Here is a 19,174-nt window from a genome sequence, read left to right as displayed (position 1 = left end):
GCATTGAAGATGAAAAGACTCATAGGGGGAACAGATTGGTTTGATTTTGATGTCCTTCAATGTATGTATTAGAGTTGTGACAGCCATCTGATCCCAGGAATTTAGCTTGTAAGAGTATCTCTTCTTTAGAAGTTGGGGCCTCTATGGCATGGTTGATTGCTTCTTCTGAAAGAAATAAGCTCTAAGCAGAATGTCTTTGGTAAGTCTTCACAAGGGACATCAGCTCCACTCTGGCCTCTATTTTAATTGGGTCATCAACCACTTGTTATGATATGGCACGTATTGGTTGATGTTGTCTCCCTTTATCCCTTGAGGTTCACCAGGGATGTGAATGTTGTTGCTCCTCGATCTATTTTCGTGGTTCTCATATTTCGGTCCAAGTATATTATGCTATTCTTCCAACTGCAAGATGCATGCTTGGAGCATCTTGCAGTCGTCCACCTATTCATCCATGTTTCTGTCCAATGTATTTTCCCTCTCACCCAGTTCAGATATGTTTTTGCCCGTATCTTTTAAGTCCTTAACAGCTTAAATTTTGTCTCAGAGCGTCTTGAAAGCATGGACCCGAACATTTTAGTTATGACCCCATGTTATGCTGTGCTCTCCATGTTCTCGAGGATATCCCCTGTTGTTGCTTCTGAAGACGGGTCTTTCCATTCCAATGCATTCTTGATACCCCCTGCTGGAGCACATCATCTAGTTATGTCTTTCTTGCCCCTGGCCCCAGTCATTGTGGGTGTGTGAAAGCCTACTCATCAGATTCTGCAGCTCACAACTGGGTAACAGGATAATAGAGTTCCTTTTCTGTCTCTCCCCCTCTGTTCCAGTCTTGTGATGGTGTTATTATATGAGGTAGTCTAAAAGGTCAGTGAATGTATGCAATGATATTCACAGTGTTATGGCAGCAAACAGACTGTCAATATACAATATACCAAGAGGGAGCGCCTAAAGGTCCAGCATACATGCTCCGATTGGCTAATCATGATCACCAGGTTATGCAGTACGGATTTGTCTGCTTAGGCCAGTTAAGTTCCACAGAGTCTGCAGGTAGCATTACTTTGTAGGAAAAAATGCCCTCACGCACCTAGTTAGGTATCATGCTTCATCATTCGTCTTTTGCTCCACGTCGGGCCGACGCTGCAATGCCCGAGAGGCACCCTCAATGGGGGCTCTTTACCGGAGATCTTTTTATAAGCTGTATGGTGAAGTGTGGGTGTATGGGTAAAATAGTAGATTGGTACATGTTAAGTAAATATGCGAAAGAGTGGGATAAAAATAGGACAGGGCGTACTCTACAGAAATATTTTAATGATTGAGTCCTACTGCCTATGTCAAAATACGTGGTGCTATAGAAGTGATTATCTAAGGTAGCTGAAGGTCGACATATTTCAAGCCTAATTTAGTCATGTGAATGATCTAGCGGCTTTTTTTCAGGACCATAAAAACCTAATCCACACAGTGACTGGGTTTTCAATATATGAGTTCAGTTGTACTATTCCAGTACCCCCTGTACTATTTGCATCCCACTCTTTCACATATTTACTTAAAATACACCAATCTACTATTTTATCCACAGAGCCACACTTTACCATACAGCTTATAAAATGATCTCCGGTAAAGAGCCCCCTTTGAGGGTGGCTGTTGGTCATTGCAGCACCGGCCCGACGAGGAGCAAAAGCCCAATGATGAAGCATGACACCTATCTAGGTGTGTGAGGGCATTTTTTTTCCAACAGAGTAATGCTCCCTGCAGACTTTTGAACTTAACTGACCTAAGCAGAAAAATCCGTAATTACTAGGAACTGCATACCCTGGTGATCATGATTATCAATATGCAATGACATGTGTATGTAGGATTAACTATGGATGCTCAGCAGTCCCTGGTGTGCATGGTCCAGTCAAGGTTAGTTTGTGTGGGGGCCACTGATCCTTGGCCTTCAGTTTTTTGCCTGGGCTGATTGAGTCCACGAGGGAGGCTATCCTTATCACTTAATGCTGCTTCTTCTGGTAGGGATCAGTTTCATGGTGTAATAATCTACACTCCTGTCTCCAGTGAAAGCTCACCAAGGAATGGGGGGAAAGGGACTTATGATTCTTCAATCTGTAATTCTCTCAACCACTTAGGTGGCCTTTTGAATACCTATCCACGCTCCATATACTCCAATGGCCTCTGCTTTCTCACCTTCCCCTCCGTGCACCAAAAGGACAGAAACGTAGCTCAAACATCTTCTGCACATCTGCCTCTTGCCCACTGCTGGCTGAGTTTTTTCAATTTTGAGCTGGCCCCAAATCAGGGGGCTGCCCCCTTGCCTCATGGTCAGGCTGTGAGATTCTTGTCTTCAACTCCTAGCAATGCTTCACTACAGCAGCAAATCTGCTCTATTGCCCCAAGTCCAGGCCCCGATGGCTTACTTTTGGCACAGCACATGCTCTGGTTACCCAACGTTTTTCGAGCGTTCACACCAGCCATCCAGAATTTTGGGTGCTCTGCCACCGCCCGTGGTCATTGTCGGAAGTGGCGATTCAGGCTTTGCCACTAGCTTCAGTTTGCACACTGCCTGCTAAAATCTCCACCTCTCCCCATGCTGATTAGTGGGTCAGGATTGATGGATTTAGGACGATGAGGTGGGAGTTTCTGAGTTACAGGAGCACTATCCTCTGTGGTTGGCATGTACCCCTGTACCCCACTGCTATCAATGTTTATGCAGTCCATATCTGCTATGACCAGTTCAAGAGTTATCTCCCAAGGAGTGAGTAGGAGTTTGTGATAGTGGTGTCAAGTTGTTTTCTGATAGGAATGAGCAAAGTGCAGTGATAGGGGTATATTTTTGCTTCTGTAATGTAGATGTAACTCCCCTAGTAGTAACTGGTCTTTAGAGGATAGCACTGTGTTTATTTTGAGGCCAATCAATTCTTCAACATATGATTTATCGTTGTTTCCTGGTAGGTCAAACAACAGAGCACTAGTCCATGTTCGGGCTTTGGAACTGAATATCTAGGTGCACGCATTCAAAATAGTATCTCGATGAATGAGCTGACCTGGTCTATTTAATATACTCTTTATGTATTGCAGGCGCATCATGCCCTATTACATGTCCTCTCTTCCTGCCCTGAATGGGCACCATAAGGGGTAATCAAAAGGTCTATGAGTGGATGCTTTGATTTGGAGAGCCAAGTTTCACTTTTTTTTTTGTGTGACTTTTTATAACCAACTTTTTATTGATTGGGAGGAGCAATCAGGCAAAGTACACAGCTGTACGCCTACAACCGCTGAGGCCGGCAGCAAGAATCATAGTTTTATAGTACAAATGCAATAGGACAGAGCTGGTCTCCTGCACCGTGTATCGTAGGGCCAACAATATACGCTATTCACAGGGTCATTCCCCGGCTCACTAGACATTGCATCCCATCGTCCCCCTATCATGGGCACTCATTCAAATATGTGCAACATTGCCCTGCCAGCTGCAGCCCAGCACATTTTATCGCACGAGGCCCGCATAACACCCCACAGTATGTCTGTAGCCGCATACACATAAACCTGAAGAGCAAATCGAGCAGGTGCAGTAGGCATTGCAGCCTGGCCGACAACAGGGGCCCAGTTAGGCCTTGCATAATGGGCAGTTTCATCAGCCCCGCGCCCATCATTCCCATGCGCAAGTCAAGTAAGCAACACACACTGGGCCAGGCTCATACCCGCGTCGTTCGCCAGGTCGCATACCTTTCTTGCAGTGCAGTGTGGGGCTCCCTATCAATCCCATACCCCTCAGGCAGTCTGGGGCTACAGATAGGATGCTTCTGCTCAGCGCCTCCATGACAATGATACCTCGTTCAACCTCCCAAAGTCCTGAAAGGAAAACAAACCAGCAACTAGGGGCAGGGGGCGGGGAGAGCGGGGGGGAGCGCCGGGAGAAGAGCGAATGGACCTGGCGAGAAGGCAAAAAGTGCAGGTCCTCGCTACCTATACTCAGTTTCCCTCCCCCAATCAAAATATGTTGTCCCCAGGGGGCCCATAGTACATATATAGTGATGCGCAGAGGTGTAGAGGGGGAATAGGACCATGGCGCGCACATCTAGAGTTAGGGACCCTCCGATGAGAAGGGCAAGTGCTCTGTGGGCCTCAAGCATACCCCCGGGTTAATCGGGCAGATTTCGTCATCAAACAGTTTGAGGGCCCTTAGTCGCTGCGGCTGAAATCGAGCATGCTCTATCCTCCCTAGGTGATCCACCAGGGGCTTCCAAAGAGTCCTAAACTTAGTGTCTCTGAATTGAAGGCGTGCCGTGAGCAGCTCCATCGCCACCACCTGCCACAAGCGGGTGAACCACACATTGATGGAAGGCGTTTCTGCCTTTTTCCAATATATCGCTACTGTTTGCTTGGCAGCGCCCAGCATGTGGAGGCTCAAGTGCCAGTCACGGCCCGTCATGGCTCGCCTAGACGTTGGTCGGAGACCCAACACAATAGTGAGCGGGTCTTCTGGCAGGGGGTATCCCAGCACACGCTTAATGTGGCTGAGGACTTCCTTCCAGTAGGTAGTCAAAAGTGGACACGCCCACCAAATGTGGATGAAATCACCCTGCGCTTGAGTACAGCGCCAGCAAAGCGGGGAGACACTGGGAAACATCCGCTGGAGTCGTGCAGGGGTATAGTACCACTGGGTCATCACCTTGTAGGCCGATTCTTGTTGGGGGATGCTACGGAACGTTCTGGGGATGTCTCGCCAAAGCCTTGTCCACTGGGCAGGAGTGACCCCTGAGCCGGAGAGGTTCTGCCACCGCAGCTGGTATGGGTGGGGGCCAAGATGCTGTGTATGCTGGAGCACTTTGTATATGCGGGAGATTAAACCCTTATAGGTGCCAAATGTACGCGCCAATTGCTCGAACATAGTGTATGGTCGTGTGGCCGCCTGCGCCAGGGCGAATCCCTGCACCCAGTGTCGGAGTTGTATTTATTGGAATTTATCATTTTGCGCTAGTCCAAATTCCCGTTGGCATTGGGTAAAGCTTTTGACCTACCCCCCCCCCCCCCTAAATAGGTCTTGAATCGTCCTACAGCCAGATTCGGTCCAGTTCTCGAAGTAGGGCGGGCGACATGTCGGCGGAAACTGTGGGTTGCGGGCGATAGGGGTGTGAGGAGAGGGGAAGGTGGTGAGTCCCCTACGGACCGCCACCCTGTCCCATATCTCTAGGACCGTCCTAGTGGAGAGTGCCAGGTATGCACTGCGGTGACGCGCTGCTCGAGGCAGCCAAGCATGATCCCAAATCGGGCGACACGTAACTGCCCTATCCATGTGGAACCAAACTTTCTTGCTTTCCCACGCTCCCCATTCTAGAATGAAGCGGAGGTGCGACGCCCAGTAGTAATCCAGGAGGTTGGGGCAGGCCAGACCACCCCTATCCCGGGGGAGCTTCAGAATTTTATTAGAAAATCGCGGCTTCTTACCCCCCCATATGGACGAGACCAAGTCACGCTGCAGCCCATGAATCTGGTGTTCCGGGATGGGCGTCGGCAAAGTTTGAAAGAGGTAGAGGATCTTTGGCAATATGGACATCTTGATTGCGTTGAGGCGGCCGAGCCAGGATAGCGGTAAGGCGCAAGTTGTCCAAGACCGAGCGTTTACACTCCTGCCAATTGGCCTGTGTCCAGGTGGCCAGGTCCGGAGTCAGGTTAAGGCCAAGGTATCTTACCGATTCGCTAGCCCATTGGTATGGAGCACAAGCCCGCAACGCCGCAATCTCCTCCTCTGGATCGTGAGGTTAAGCGCCCAGGACTTAGAATGATTAATTTTAAGCCCGGAGGCCTGCTCGTAAGTTTGAAGCAGCGAGTGCGCCGCCGGAAAGGAGCTTAAGGGATCAGACAACGTGAGGAGAAGGTCGTCTGCGAAGAGAGCGATCTTGTGGTCTCGGCTCCACAGGGAGATGCCCTTGATGGCCGGGGACTGACGAATTAGGATAGCGAGCGGCTCCACCACTAGGGCAAACAGCAGGGGCGATAGGGGGCACCCCTGCCGGGCGCCCCTGCAGATAGGGAAAGGCTGCGTTAACTGACCGTTCACACGCACTCTAGCTGCGGGGGAGGTATAGGGGGCCATGATGCGCGCCTCCATTTTAGGTCCAAGCCCTATCTTCTGTAAGACTGCGCGGAGGAACGCCCAGTCCACCCGGTCAAATGCTTTTTCAGCATCAAGCAACAGAAGACGGGCCGGAATTCCCCAATGCCTGGCCTTCCCTACAATGTGGGCTATGCGACGCACATTGTCCGCACCTTGGCGTTGGTGAATAAACCCCACCTGGTCCGGCTCGATAAGGGTGGGCAAGTGAACGCAAAGCCGTTTGGCCAGTATTTTGGTATACAGCTTGAGATCGGTGTTTAGCAGGGCTATGGGCCGGTAAGAGGAGCAGAGGGTGAGGTCTTTCCCCGGCTTCGGGATGAGGGCTATCTCCGCCAACGCCATATCTGGGGACGGCCCCCCTGATTCCGCAAATGAGTTAAAGAGACGTAGGAGGTACGGCTGTAGCTGCGGCAGGAAGGTACGAAAGAACGACACCGGGAGTCCATCAGGCCCGGGCGTTTTGCCTAATGGGAGATCTCTCAGCGCGCCCACGATTTCCTCCAGGGTGATAGACTCCTCCAGAAGCTCAGAGTGGTGTTTAATCAATGGCTCCCAGTCGCACTCGCCCAAGGCCGCCGATATCGATGCGGGCTCCGGGGGGTCTCCCGCGTACAGAGAGGAGTAGTAGTCGTGAAACGCCTGAAGCTTAGCTGATTCAGTGATCACCCAGTTACCCCCTGCCCCCTTCAGCTTCGAGATGTGAGCCTTGGCCGCCCGCGTGTGCAAGCGCCGCGCTAGGACAGCGCCCACTTTGTCCCCGCCGTCATAGAAACGCTGCCGAAGTGTGAGTAGCGCCCGTTCCGCCTTGTTCGTCCGATGTGCACGAAGCTGACCTCGGAGGACCGCCAGCCGCCTCCTATGGGCCGCTAGGGGTCGGTCCTGGTCCATCTTTTCCAAAGTCTTAATTTCGCGTTCAAGCTTTGTTTCGTACAGTCTGGCATCCCGTGCTCGAGCGACGGCTATAGCAGTGAGAGTTCCCCGTATCGTGGCCTTGAAGGCATCCCATACAAGGGGGAGGGGGGTTCCCGGTATGTCATTATGATCGAAGTACGTCTGGATAGCCTCCCGGATTTCTTCCCTATCGACCGGGTCTCGCAGGATGTGGTCTGGGAACCGCCAACGGCACGAACGGGGTGAGCGAGCAAGGCGCTCGTGGAGCAGCAGTTCCACATGGGCATGGTCCGAGACCGAGATACTCGAGTGAGACGCCGATATGGTGTCCCTAAGCAAGGAATGGGAGACAAAGAGCATGTCGATGCGTGAGTAGGAGCGGTGTGCATGAGAGTAATACGTGTAATCCGTCAACCCCGGGGAGTGGTAGCGCCATATATCTACCAAGTTTAGAGCAGTAAGGGATTTTTTCACCGCTGCGGACATGGCCCCCACCCCATGAAAGGCTCCTCCACAACGATCCAGGGCCGCGTCCCACACCAGGTTGAAGTCACCTCCCACTATGAGGTCCGAACCCACCGGCTCAAGGTAGTCCCGAATTATCCCGCGCAAGAAGGCATCTTGGCCCTGGTTGGGGGCATACAGATTGCACAGTGTAAGTGTGCGGTGGCCTCTCATTAGCTCTACTTTCAAGAATCGGCCCTCAGTGTCCCTAATCACCTTCACGTCCCCCTGTGGGAAACCCGCCCGACAGAAAATGGCTACCCCCGCTGTCTTGGTGTAGACCAGAACCGATGGGGGAAACGTGGGTGGGCCATGCGAGCCACATCAGCTTTAAGGAGGTGCGTCTCCTGCAGGAAAATTATGTCAGGGCCTTGCAACAGCAAATATCTCCAAATCTGGTGCCGTTTACTAGGCGAGTTAAGCCCCTTCACATTCAGAGAGACAACCTTCCAGGAAGGTACAGTGGACATGGTTATTGGTCAGCCAGTGCAAGCGACTCCGCCAAGATCCCCCAGACACCCTTGGGCCCCCCCCACCAGAGGGGTAGGAATAGAAAAGGGAGGGAAGGTGAAGGGTAAGGTCGGGGGGAAAAACAGAAACAGCAAAACAGCACAAGCTATCCCGGAGATGTCACTCTCCCAAGAATAGGAGCGGGGGTCCGTCGGCACCATCACTGTACATCAGGGACGCCAGGGGTAACTCCGGGCCACCGCCCCATACATGTAGTCGCAGTGTCGAAAAAAGGCAGGCATCAAGCCCACCCCACCTGGGGTGGACGTGGCATTGAAGTGGGGGTCAAGGCAGAGTAGAAACTAGGCGGACAGGCAGCAAGCCCTCTCGACCCGGGGGCCCGCAGTAAGCACAGTTCCAGAAACATGAAGGATCATTTGGGGGTGGACTCCTGCGATCCCGCCGGCGACGAGCCCCCTTCCAAAGATCGGATGTGCTGTATGATGTCCTGTTTGTCCCGCGACGATCTGCTAGCAGCAGGGGAGAGAGGTCTCCCCGGGCGGCGCACCCTGGACCAGTTGGGTTTGAGCGGGACACGAGGCCCCGCAGCGCGGCGCGAGGGGCTGACCGGTGGGGTGTCCGGGATCTGGAGCAACTGTGCCGCTTCGCGGTATGAGCGCAACACCCGCGGTCTGGACTCCCATTGGAATATGAGGGCGAAGGGATGGCCCCACTGGTAACGGATATTGAGGTCCCTCAGCTTATCGGTGATCGGTCTGAAATCTCTCCGGCGGCGGAGGGTCGTGGGGGCCAAGTCCTGGAATAGTTGGATCGAGGCACCCTGGTACCTGATTTCGGGTTTGTCGCGAGTCGCCTTCAAGATGGCCTCTTTTTCGACGAAGAAGTGGACCCGTGTCAGGATGTCAGGAATTAGGCCAGGCCTCCCAGACGGCCCAGAGACCCTGTGCGCCCGGTCCAGGTTCGGCGGCGAGGCGTCATCATCCCCCCGAAGTTCATGGAGAAGGTCCGCCACGAAGGTCATGATATCCTTTCCTTCCGCTCCAATCGGGACGCCCCGAATGCGTATGTTATTGCGTCTCCCCCTATTTTCCAAATCCTCCTGTCGGATCTGGAGTTCCACATGTTGCTCCTCCAGGGTCGCAATGCGCTGCCACAGGTGCTCCTGATCTTCTGTGCGGGCATCGAGGGTCTTTTCCATGTCGTCCACCCTGTCCCCAAGCTCTCCCACATCTCTCCGGAGCTCCTTCACGCATGCCTGGACCTCTGTACGCAGCGAGCCAATTTCCGTCTTGAGGTCCTGCATAAAGAGCGCCATGAAGGACTGCGTCACCGGCTCAGCCGAGGTCCCCGCCCCCGTCGACGAGGGGCCCGCCAGCGCCGCACCGGGCTTGCTCCAAAGGTCCTTCACCGTGGTGTCCTTAGAGGCCGCCGGCGGCTCCCTCCCCGGTTTACTGCGCGTCCTACTGTGGCCCCGCTCCTCCTCGACCGGGGGGCCGCCGCCACAGTCCGACCAGTCCGCTCAGGGTCCGATCACACCGCTACAGCCACCAAGCAAGCCAGCCAGCACCCAGTGGCTCTTAGGTACTGCGGCGCGCAGCCCGACGTCCACCCTCTGCTCCGGGTCCGGTGGCCGAAAATCCGGGTCGTGGCGCCGCGGTGCGTAAGCCCCAGTTTGAGCAGCACAGGAGGCACCGGGGCCCGTACAAGCAGGAACTTCCCTCAAGACGTGTGCGCCGCCAGTCACTGTGGTCAGGTTCCCCACTGCTCACTGAGCAGGGACCCAGCAGCAAGCGGACCTCTTCTACCGGAGGCCCCGTCAGATCCACGCCGCTCGGCTCTTCTCCACTCAGGGTCTCATTGTGCCAGGCGGGACCGGGGTGCGCAGGGGGGAGCAAACCAGTCGTCCGGGCGGTCCCGGTCAGGTCCGGGGCAGGAGCGCCGCCACAGCCCCAGCAACGGCTGTAGGTCAAGGTGTCCCTAACGAGAGACACAGTTCAGACGCTCCGATCCCAGCCCCTCCGAAGCTCCGGGTGTCCCAGCAGCTCCGCCGCCCCCCCAGCAGGCAGCGCCCTCCGGGTCACCAGGGTAGGCCCCACAACAGCAGCAGTCGTGGTCTTCCCCGCCTCCGCAGACCTTCCGCCCCCTCAGCAGGTCGCCGGATAAGAAACTCGGGGCCCAGGCACCCTCCGTCTGCCTCACCTCAGTTCATGCTGCTCACACTGTACCGCTAATGGTCCCAGCTCCCGGCCGCACATGTCGCCTCCTCCACAGCTCAGCAGGCCCGGGATCACAAAATGGCGGGCGCGCTCTCGCCAGCCAGGCCGCCCCTCCAGCGCCTCAGCCCCCGCCAAACACCAAGGGCGCCTCTCCGCCGCTTCTCGGCCACCGCGTCGTCGCTCAGGGCGCCAGGGCGTCCCCGCCGGCCGGCCCCGACACGCGGCCACTCGGGTCAGCTATCTCCGGGCACTCCAGCAAGGGACGCTCAAGATGGCGGGCGCACCCGCTTCAGCCAGGGCCTCTCAGCGGTCTCACTCACGATCGCCGCAAACATGCAGCCCGGGGCTCCCCGAGTCAACCGGAGGCAGCCCGCTCCTCTCCGCCACCTTCTCGCCCCCTCTGAAGGCGTCGCCCCAGCCGCTGTAGCACTTTTTGATGCGGTTTTCCCTGGCGGCGGCCCGGAGCCCCGGCAGCGCGCGTCTCACTCCATTGACAGCGTGGCCCAAGTTTCACTTTTAAAGAGAATATTACAATTGTCTTGATTTGATACATCAGTGATACCTAGAGCATTGATGGAAGCTAATTTGCAGCATAGTAGCTTTGCAGTTATCAAGTTTTCAAAACTTGAGACCTCTCACATTAGCAGAACTAATGATAACTGTTTTGATAGCCCTTAAGCAGGTATTACAAATGCCCAATTTGTTGATACTTAATTTTGGGCATCGGAATGATTAATTGCTTGATTAGGTTTTGTAAAGCACACAAATATCATGAGTTGGGTGTCTTGGGGATAAGCTGTAATAGAAGGACCAAATGTAGGATAGAAAGGCAGTTGATCTTACCAGGGTTTTAACATATAATCCCAACACTCGCTGAGCCTGCAAGGAGGGTGCCTCTCACAGTGAACAAGACCACAGAATCCATATTTTGTTATAAGAAGTTGTGATTCTTAAGAGTGGACAGCAGATAATTGTCTTGTTTTACCAGGAAAGTAGAGGGGCTACATAGTGTATATGAATGGCTACTGCTATAGCCAAAACATTTGTGGTAAATACTGTAATCTTAGTGGTTTGTAAGTCTATACCTGTGGTGGCCAGGTTTGGGATGCACACACCCTGTCCTTGTTTCATTGGCCGGAGGAACCCGACCAGGTCCCCCTCCTTTATTTATCCCCTAAGGCCAAGGCGGCCGCCCCCCCAAGTTGCATGTGACGTGAGGTACACGAACGTGAGGCCAGGTGGCCCGGTCCAAAGCAACCCTAGAACAAGCATAACTTACTTTTTGCCTATAGAGAGTTTAGGAATCACTTTAGGGAAAGTCCAAAATTGAAAAGAGCGAAAATGCTTTCATTTGATAATGTAAAGTCTTGTTTGTGTTTTGTTAAAGTACAGCGATGCAGTTTAATCATTTGTATGATGTTAATTGCTAGCAGTTATTCCTGCAAGTCTTTTTCCTTTGTACCCCACTAACCAACTACATTCATTTTTAGCTCTCTTTAGTATACAGTGATTTACTCCTTGTGCTCAGCTATCGATCTTCAAAAATCAAGGCAAAGAGTAGGTTTATGTTATCAAATAAGCAGGGCCGGCTTTAGTGCTGGTAGCGCCCTGTGGGACAATGTTTGTTGGTGCCCCCCCACCCCCGATGACCACCTCCACCACGGATTCTCTCACTAGCACCCTTTAACAGTGACCAAGTCACCATAACCACACTCTCTCAGATGCATTGAATTAGTTATATAGCGCCACTCATACCAGTGTAGGGTGTCCGAGCACTTTGCATCACACACACATTACACAGAGACAATCAATCATACGTGTGTAAATCAGTGTATAGGAAATGTTACATAAGCCAAAGGACTAAAAGTGTAGGAGTCACACGTCACCCATACTGGTAGGCAGTATAGTTTAAGAGTGCTTGGTGTGGAGAAGCACAAACTCAGAGTCGAAAAAGAAACAGCATAGTTGGGAGTTTTCTTTAATAATAAGAATCGATTTCTAGCCAAATTAACCCTTTTTGTAACATTAATCAATGTTCTAATGTATACATTGTGTATGCAGTTCTGGGATGAAAGTTAATAGCTCACTGTTGTATATTAGGACTTTCAGTTATAAATTGCAAGTAACAAAAGGATGTCTCTTTTGAAAGCAGTAATCTGCTGACCTGTTTACATCATATACACTCTGTAATCTACTTGATACAAGTTCTTTGCAGCAGGCATATTAACCCTCTGCACTAACTTCACCTAAGTCAAAACCTCAACTATACAAAAAGCTGATCTCTCTCCAGGAAGATAATTAATCACACGAGTTTTCTTGACATTTATGTGAGGCCTGGTAATTGCAGGCGGAAAGAAACGCTGCAGCAGGTGCTTCAAAAGCTTAATAAACTTTCAAACACGGCGCCCCCAGGAAGCCAGCACCTGGTGCGGTGGCACCGGTCGCACCGCCCTAAAGCCGGCCCTGAGCAAGGTCTGCCGTATGACCAGGGCCACTGAAATTATGCAGCAGGGTTGACTAAATTATGCGCCAAGAAAAGGCAAATTATGGGGTGTAATGCAGCTTATTTTGTAAAATAACTAACAAATTATTATTTTGTTGTTTATACACATACTCACTTTGTCTGAGCAAAGGTTTCACTTCATTAGTAACAGTTTAACTCCTAAATAATGCAAAAGGCATGAGAAAGTTGTCCGGTCAACCTTTGTGAAAGGCTTTCCATTTCATATCAACATGTGTCACCTTGTTTTAGTAAGTTTTGATTCGTTTTAGCTGGAAACCTATTTTATTTGCTAAATCTGTGGATTATGCAGCAGGTGATGGATTATGTGGCAAACATTGCAAATCAATATTTATGCTTAAAACTCTGCAGCTGTTAAATTGCACAATTCCAGTGGCCCTGACTATAACCTGGCAGCCTGTGCCTGGGAAGGGATAAAACGGGGGGCAACAGCAATATTGTTTCATTCAAAAAGGCTATTTCAATCAAGGTCAATTGCTTTATTGCCATGGTGTCTGTTTCTTAAAGATCGAATGCCATTTTCGCACTGTGACAGACTTGTATAGGAGTGGCAGCATTAAAATAATCTTGAGTCACCTTTCACATACTGAGGAAAATTGTAACTTCTAGGTGACCCATGATTAGTACGTCAGGCCCCATATTCCTCATGTTATTATCATTAATGACACAGAGGTGTGCACGCCTTACTCTTGGAGCATAAGCAAAGTTATTTTCTTTGGGTTAGATGCCTTAATGCTCATATTTCCATCACGGTTTCTGTTATCCCGTGTCCCTAAGTGGAATGAATTAGTCCAGCAAATTCTATTCCTTTTTTAGTTTACATGAACCAATAATAAAATAGCTATACTGGACTCGAACGTTTCATCAGATAACACCAGTTGTTAGCAATGCACCCTCAATGTGTTGCTTGTTCTTGTTAGCACTAACCCAACCCTAAATCTGGGCTTCCTCTTGCTTCTCCACCTATGAAGAATAGTTTTCTTGGACACCATGAGGACTTGGGTAGTCTATACATCTGCATCATGCCCCGCGATGTCCATATCATTCAGAAGTACCAGAGTCACTTTTGGCCATTACCATGAGGAGAACCTGGTTGCACTCAGTTACTGATATTAACATCAGGACAGCTCCAGTACCAAATGTCAATGATCCCCTTCCTTCTTACACCTCCAACCAGTGGTGGTGGTTGTTTTATATTTTAGGGCCTTTATTTCGATTTTGTTGGATTTATTGATTTTATTTGTTTGGCGCACAAATCATCCCAGAGGGGATCTCTCGGTGCCATAGCAGCAGAGAACAGTTTGAAGTACAATATCGAGGCTAGAGATTAAACAGCCAGGTTTTCAGAAGGTTGTTAAAGAGAGTAAAATCAGGGCAGGCGAGGTTGGACATTGACAGCCAATTCCAGTGATGCGAAGCCAAAAAAGGAAAGGAGAGACTCCCATATCTGGCCAGATGAACGCGTTTGGGGCATAGCATTAACTGGTCACTAGATCTGAGCTGGCGAACTGGGGACGGTTGGGTGGGTTAATCAGTGGCATACATGACGGATATCTCATCCATCTTATCTCTGGGCCAGCCTTGAAAACTATTGTCCATTTTTTGTTAATGAAAGCCCTAGGTTGCCTAATAATCTTGATTTATACGTTTCAGCTCCTAAAATACCAGCTAACAGTGCAATAGCTATTTTACATATTCTGCATGCAAAGGTTATAGGACTGCTCTTTGTAAAATTACATTTTGTAAGTTACAAAATGTAATTTTACAAAGAGCAGTCCTATAACCTTTGCATGCAGAATATGTAAAATAGCTATTGCACTGTCAAGGAAATAAGGTTTGTTACTGTGAGGATACTGATTTATTTTAAGCCTTGCTCGTCAGAACACGTTCAGGCATTGTTTCATTCAGCTTTGTTTATTCAGTATTTCAGGGACTGCTTGATAAAACACGCCTGATTCAGCAGTTCCCTCGACTGAGACCTTTGTACCCTGAATCGTACCGCCCTTGTAATACGTGTGCATTTTTTAACTTTCATTTTTAGAGCTATGCATAATTTGCTTCCTGTGACCTTTGGACTTCCTGAGTCTCCTGCACTCTGACTGCTGCACCTCTCCCCTGCTGCTTTTCGTATTTCAGAATACCTGGTAAGACGTATTTGTTTCGTTTTTCAGAAAACTTGACACGGTTGCATGAACGTCAATTAGGGGTAACTAGGGGTAGCGGTTGCCACACCTGGCATTCTTTGATAAATTTGCTTGTCTCTTTGCAATCCCTGGACTTAAAGGTAACGAAGACAGCAGCACCAGTACATGTTTTTCAGAGCCCTGTTTGCTTTCTGTCGCTACCTTGCCCTTCCCTAACCCCTCATTAGCAAATAGAAGGCTGATAAGGGGCTGCGGGATCAGGTCAGGGCTGGTCGTTAGCACCCAGGCCAGGGCGCCACCCTCCAAAGGGGTGCAGGGAATGTCTGCAGATAGATAACTAAAGAGGACAAGTGGGAGGGGGCTCCAAGTATGGCTGACCAGGCCAGCTCTGAATTGGGGGATTAAAGAGTGTGTAATCTCACTTTCAGTAACCCTGGCTTGTATTTGACGTCTTTTCACGGTCGCTGATTACAAACAATTCTGTTAAATTCAATATTGAACGTGTTATCTGTACGCAATGGTCTCTTCGTAAATAGATGGTATCCCTTACTCACCTTCTGTAATAGTTCTTTCTATTAACATGTCTGAGGCAGAGACCTGATGGTTACAAATTGATATTAAGGTGGATCTGCTCAACCTTGTATGCTTGTGGTGTAGTGGATAAAATGCCACCACCTTGAGTGATATATAAAACTTTTATTAGTGTTAGAATTAAATGTAAAAATCAAATAAGACTTGCGTAAATGTATTTGAATTACATTTAGAATGCATTTAAAACTCTGCTAAGAACTGCATAAACAAATTACACGCAGGGAAAATGTGCTCGCTTTAAATGTGTAGGAAAATAAATGTGAAGTGCAAAACCATTTTTCTTTCGACTCTTGCTCACAGCTAAATAGGCGTTTACTTAGAATATTTTGCCTAGCACCAGCATCCTACTGACGAATGTGCTGACTTTAAGATAATGTCTTGATTACAAGTCCAAACCGGTGGTGGAGGTGTAGTGGCGGTCGGGAACCGCCACACCAGTGGTCCGACCACCATATTACAAGTTTGGCGGTCTCACAGTTTTGGGACCACTGCCAAGGATCCGCGATCCCTATCAGTGGCGTGGTGGTGTGAGGTTTCAACATGCTTGGCGGGGTCGCTGCGGCCCCGCCAAGCATATTACAATTTTCCTCACTGCCAGCGGTCTCATGGCAGTGTTCACGCCATAAAACTGCTGGTGGTGAGGAAACCACGGGGGCCCTACAGGTCCCCCTGTTGCCTCTGGCCATGGGGATGCATGCAGGGGGCACATGGTGTGCCCCTCTGTCTGCATACACACCCAGTTCCTGCATGGCATTTCCAAAATGGTGGCAAAGTTCTATTGACCTGTCAAGTGCCACAGGACTTTGAGGAACCAAGCTGTAAGTTTGGGGTGATTGATTCCAAACCTGATTTGACCAATCCTTGGGCGCTAACATTAGTATAGCTGAACATGAATATCTTCATATAATGTGCTGTACAGGGCTAGACTGGGAACAGAAACTGGCCCTGGCAAACTGCTCAGCTGGCCCCCCCTGGGGTGAGGGGGAGTGCAGCCGAGCAGTTTGCGAGGCCCGACTTCGGCCGATTTTGTTACAGGGGGCTGATATTGCCGACCCCCGGTAACAAAAACGGACCGTAAGGGGCCAAATCCGGCCCCCACCCTAGCGGCCTAACGGGGAAACGCCCGGTCCTGCTATGGCCAGTCCGGCCCTGGTGCTGTAGGAGTGTAATAAACCTCATATTCAGGCTCATTATATGATCTGATATTATTTCATGTTGCTGAAAACATGCCCTCCTCTCTCCCTGCTCACTCAAGAAATAGAACCACTCCGAAAAGAATACGAGGAAAAATCATGATCCCTTTCTCAGCGCTGCCTTCATGTAGAAAGGCTTTTCCTATTCTACTCTTCAGCGCCTATATTAACACTAACAATCTTTGAGTTAGTGCATATAGACAGTAGGACTTGGAAACACAGGACAGTAATTACCTCTTTATGCTTTCGAACTCTGCTGTCAGTAGCACGAGGCACTAGCTCATAGATTTTTCGAGTTAATATATATTATCTTGTTGGAAAAAATAAACGTGCAGACCTCTTATCCGTTGGTGCAGCGCAGGGAATCAGATCATTATTTGGCCCTTGTGCCATGGACGTAATTTATGGTACGTCAGGGGTCACAGCTGAGACCCCTGGCCTTCCCATTCCGATCATCAATGTTGCCTTTGAGACCCTAAGCCTCAGAAGTGGCAAAATCAGTGTCAGGAACACAGGGAAAACCCGTCCTTATAGCTGTTGGTTGGGGCTCCACTTTCTTTGTTTTTTGTCAATTATTTATTACACTTATAGTGAATAATGTCACATTATTCACTATTAGTGTGATAAAAATGGAATCCAATGAGCTGGAATATAAGCCTCCCTGGCAGCTGAGGTAAGTAAAAAATGGTTTTAAATGTATGTTATGTGCGTGCTTGCAAATGAACGTGTGTGTATGCGAGAGAGAGTGTGTGTATATGTGAATGTGTGTGTATGTGTAAGTGTGAGAGTGAAAGTAAAGGTTAAATGGCATGTGATGTGACATCCACTACCCCTGGCATTTTGGTGAATTGACTTCCATGCCCTGTACTCTGAAGCGATACCAAGAAGAGCACTGTTGTGCGAATTAGTACCACTGGCGATTGTGGAGGGGGGCATGTGGACCGGTCCTTAGCTCAATTTGTCCTTGCCTTTTTTGTGCTCCACTACCACAGCTACTGAATGCGCCAGGAGGCAAGACATAAAAACATGACATACACTGCACCTTGCCACGCACATTTATTTGTCCAACTACCTTTCACTTTGAAGAAGTGTTGTTTGCTTCAAATGCTTAAATCCGACTTTGTATGCATATGCTTACAATGTATATGTATAAATGTATATATGCTTATATAGATGTATATAAATGCATACAAAGTCAGATGTAAACATTTTAAGCACACACGTAAATAAGCAAACATGTGTTGTATTGTACTTGAATTTTCATAGTGCTCCCTACCCCCAGCAATATAAACTATTGGTACCATGTGAAAACACTGACTGAAAAAATATCTTTTGCAAAAGCATAAACTCCATAATGTAGACTTCCAAAATCTTCACTTAGCTTAACAACCTCCCTACAAAAATATTAACCTGCGCCCTATTCCGCTATCAGCCGCTTGCCCCAAAATACGCAAGCACATAAAATACAATAGTAGGAGGAAGAGTAAATTTCATATTTAATGTGCTGATAGTTAATTAAAATAAAATGGTCATACAAATAATGATGTTAAAAAATGTTTGCAATATTACTGACGGCTTACCAAATAATCCCCACCTACCACATGCTACCCTATTGCTCAGGAATGATGTTAAGATTCAGGGCTGATTTAGGGTTTGGTGGATGGATACTCTGTCACAAACATGACGGATAGCCTGTTGGCCTTGTTGCAAATGCATTATATTCTAATCATATTTGTGACGACCTACTGGTTCGTCAAACTCTAAACCAGGCCCTCAGTCTGGACCTCAGATTCTAGAACACAGCAACATCAACCAAAGGGTTGATGAATGCAACAGACCAGAAGAAAGTTTCACTTACCCTACTGCGTGGACTCAGTGAATTGAAATGATGCACATTTGACTGTTTATGTAAATTAAGACATGTAATGCAACAGACCAGAAGAAAGTTTCACTTACCCTACTGCGTGGACTCAGTGAATTGAAATGATGCACATTTGACTGTTTATGTAAATTAAGACATGTACAATGCCTTCCTTTCTTCTCCAACTAATCACACCCTCTAGCTTATTTTATTACATTAGTCAATAACTTGAAAAGTGTCAGGTGTAACAATTGCCAATTTTAACTTGAAGCAAAAACGTTGGCACGCGATAGATCATACTCACGATAGACATGTCAATTTTGAGTGATAGCATTTTGAACAGTTTGATACAACTTTCTAATATCATTTATTGATCATTGGTACACTTCATGAATATTACGATGTTAATTCTTTGAGCTTTAGCATATCTGAGATTTTAAAAACACAGATGCCAAAGTAACCAGGAAGAGCCACCTGTGATCTCCCCCCATCAGGCTCCTTCCAGCAAATTAAGACAGCACCTAAGTAGTGCTAAAAAGTAAAAATCACCAGTAGGCCACTCTTCACCTCACACTAGTCCCAAAGTTCCGAAGTCTGTACTTCATTTGATTCATCATCATAATTAGAAGAAGACCAAGAAGAAGAGTCTGAAGATGGAAAGGTAGAAGACATC

At 49.0% G+C, this 19,174-nt stretch overlaps 1 protein-coding gene across 3 annotated transcripts in view; it reads left to right on the top strand.

Annotated features, from left to right (window-relative positions):
• The window catches only part of DDO (D-aspartate oxidase), a 201,408-nt gene that overhangs the window by 57,333 nt on the left and 124,901 nt on the right, over positions 1-19,174 (top strand). For all 3 annotated transcript variants that reach the window (XM_085612123.1, XM_085612125.1, XM_085612124.1), the window contains one exon: positions 14,754-14,856. The gene's annotated coding sequence lies outside the window, so the exon portion shown is untranslated. The remainder of the gene's footprint in view (positions 1-14,753; positions 14,857-19,174) is intronic.

The sequence above is a fragment of the Triturus cristatus genome, chromosome 6, assembly GCF_964204655.1.
Source record: "Triturus cristatus chromosome 6, aTriCri1.1, whole genome shotgun sequence".
Taxonomy (NCBI): Eukaryota; Metazoa; Chordata; class Amphibia; order Caudata; family Salamandridae; genus Triturus; species Triturus cristatus.
Note: the sequence above shows the minus strand (reverse complement) of the source record. Positions and strands in the feature narration are given on the sequence as shown.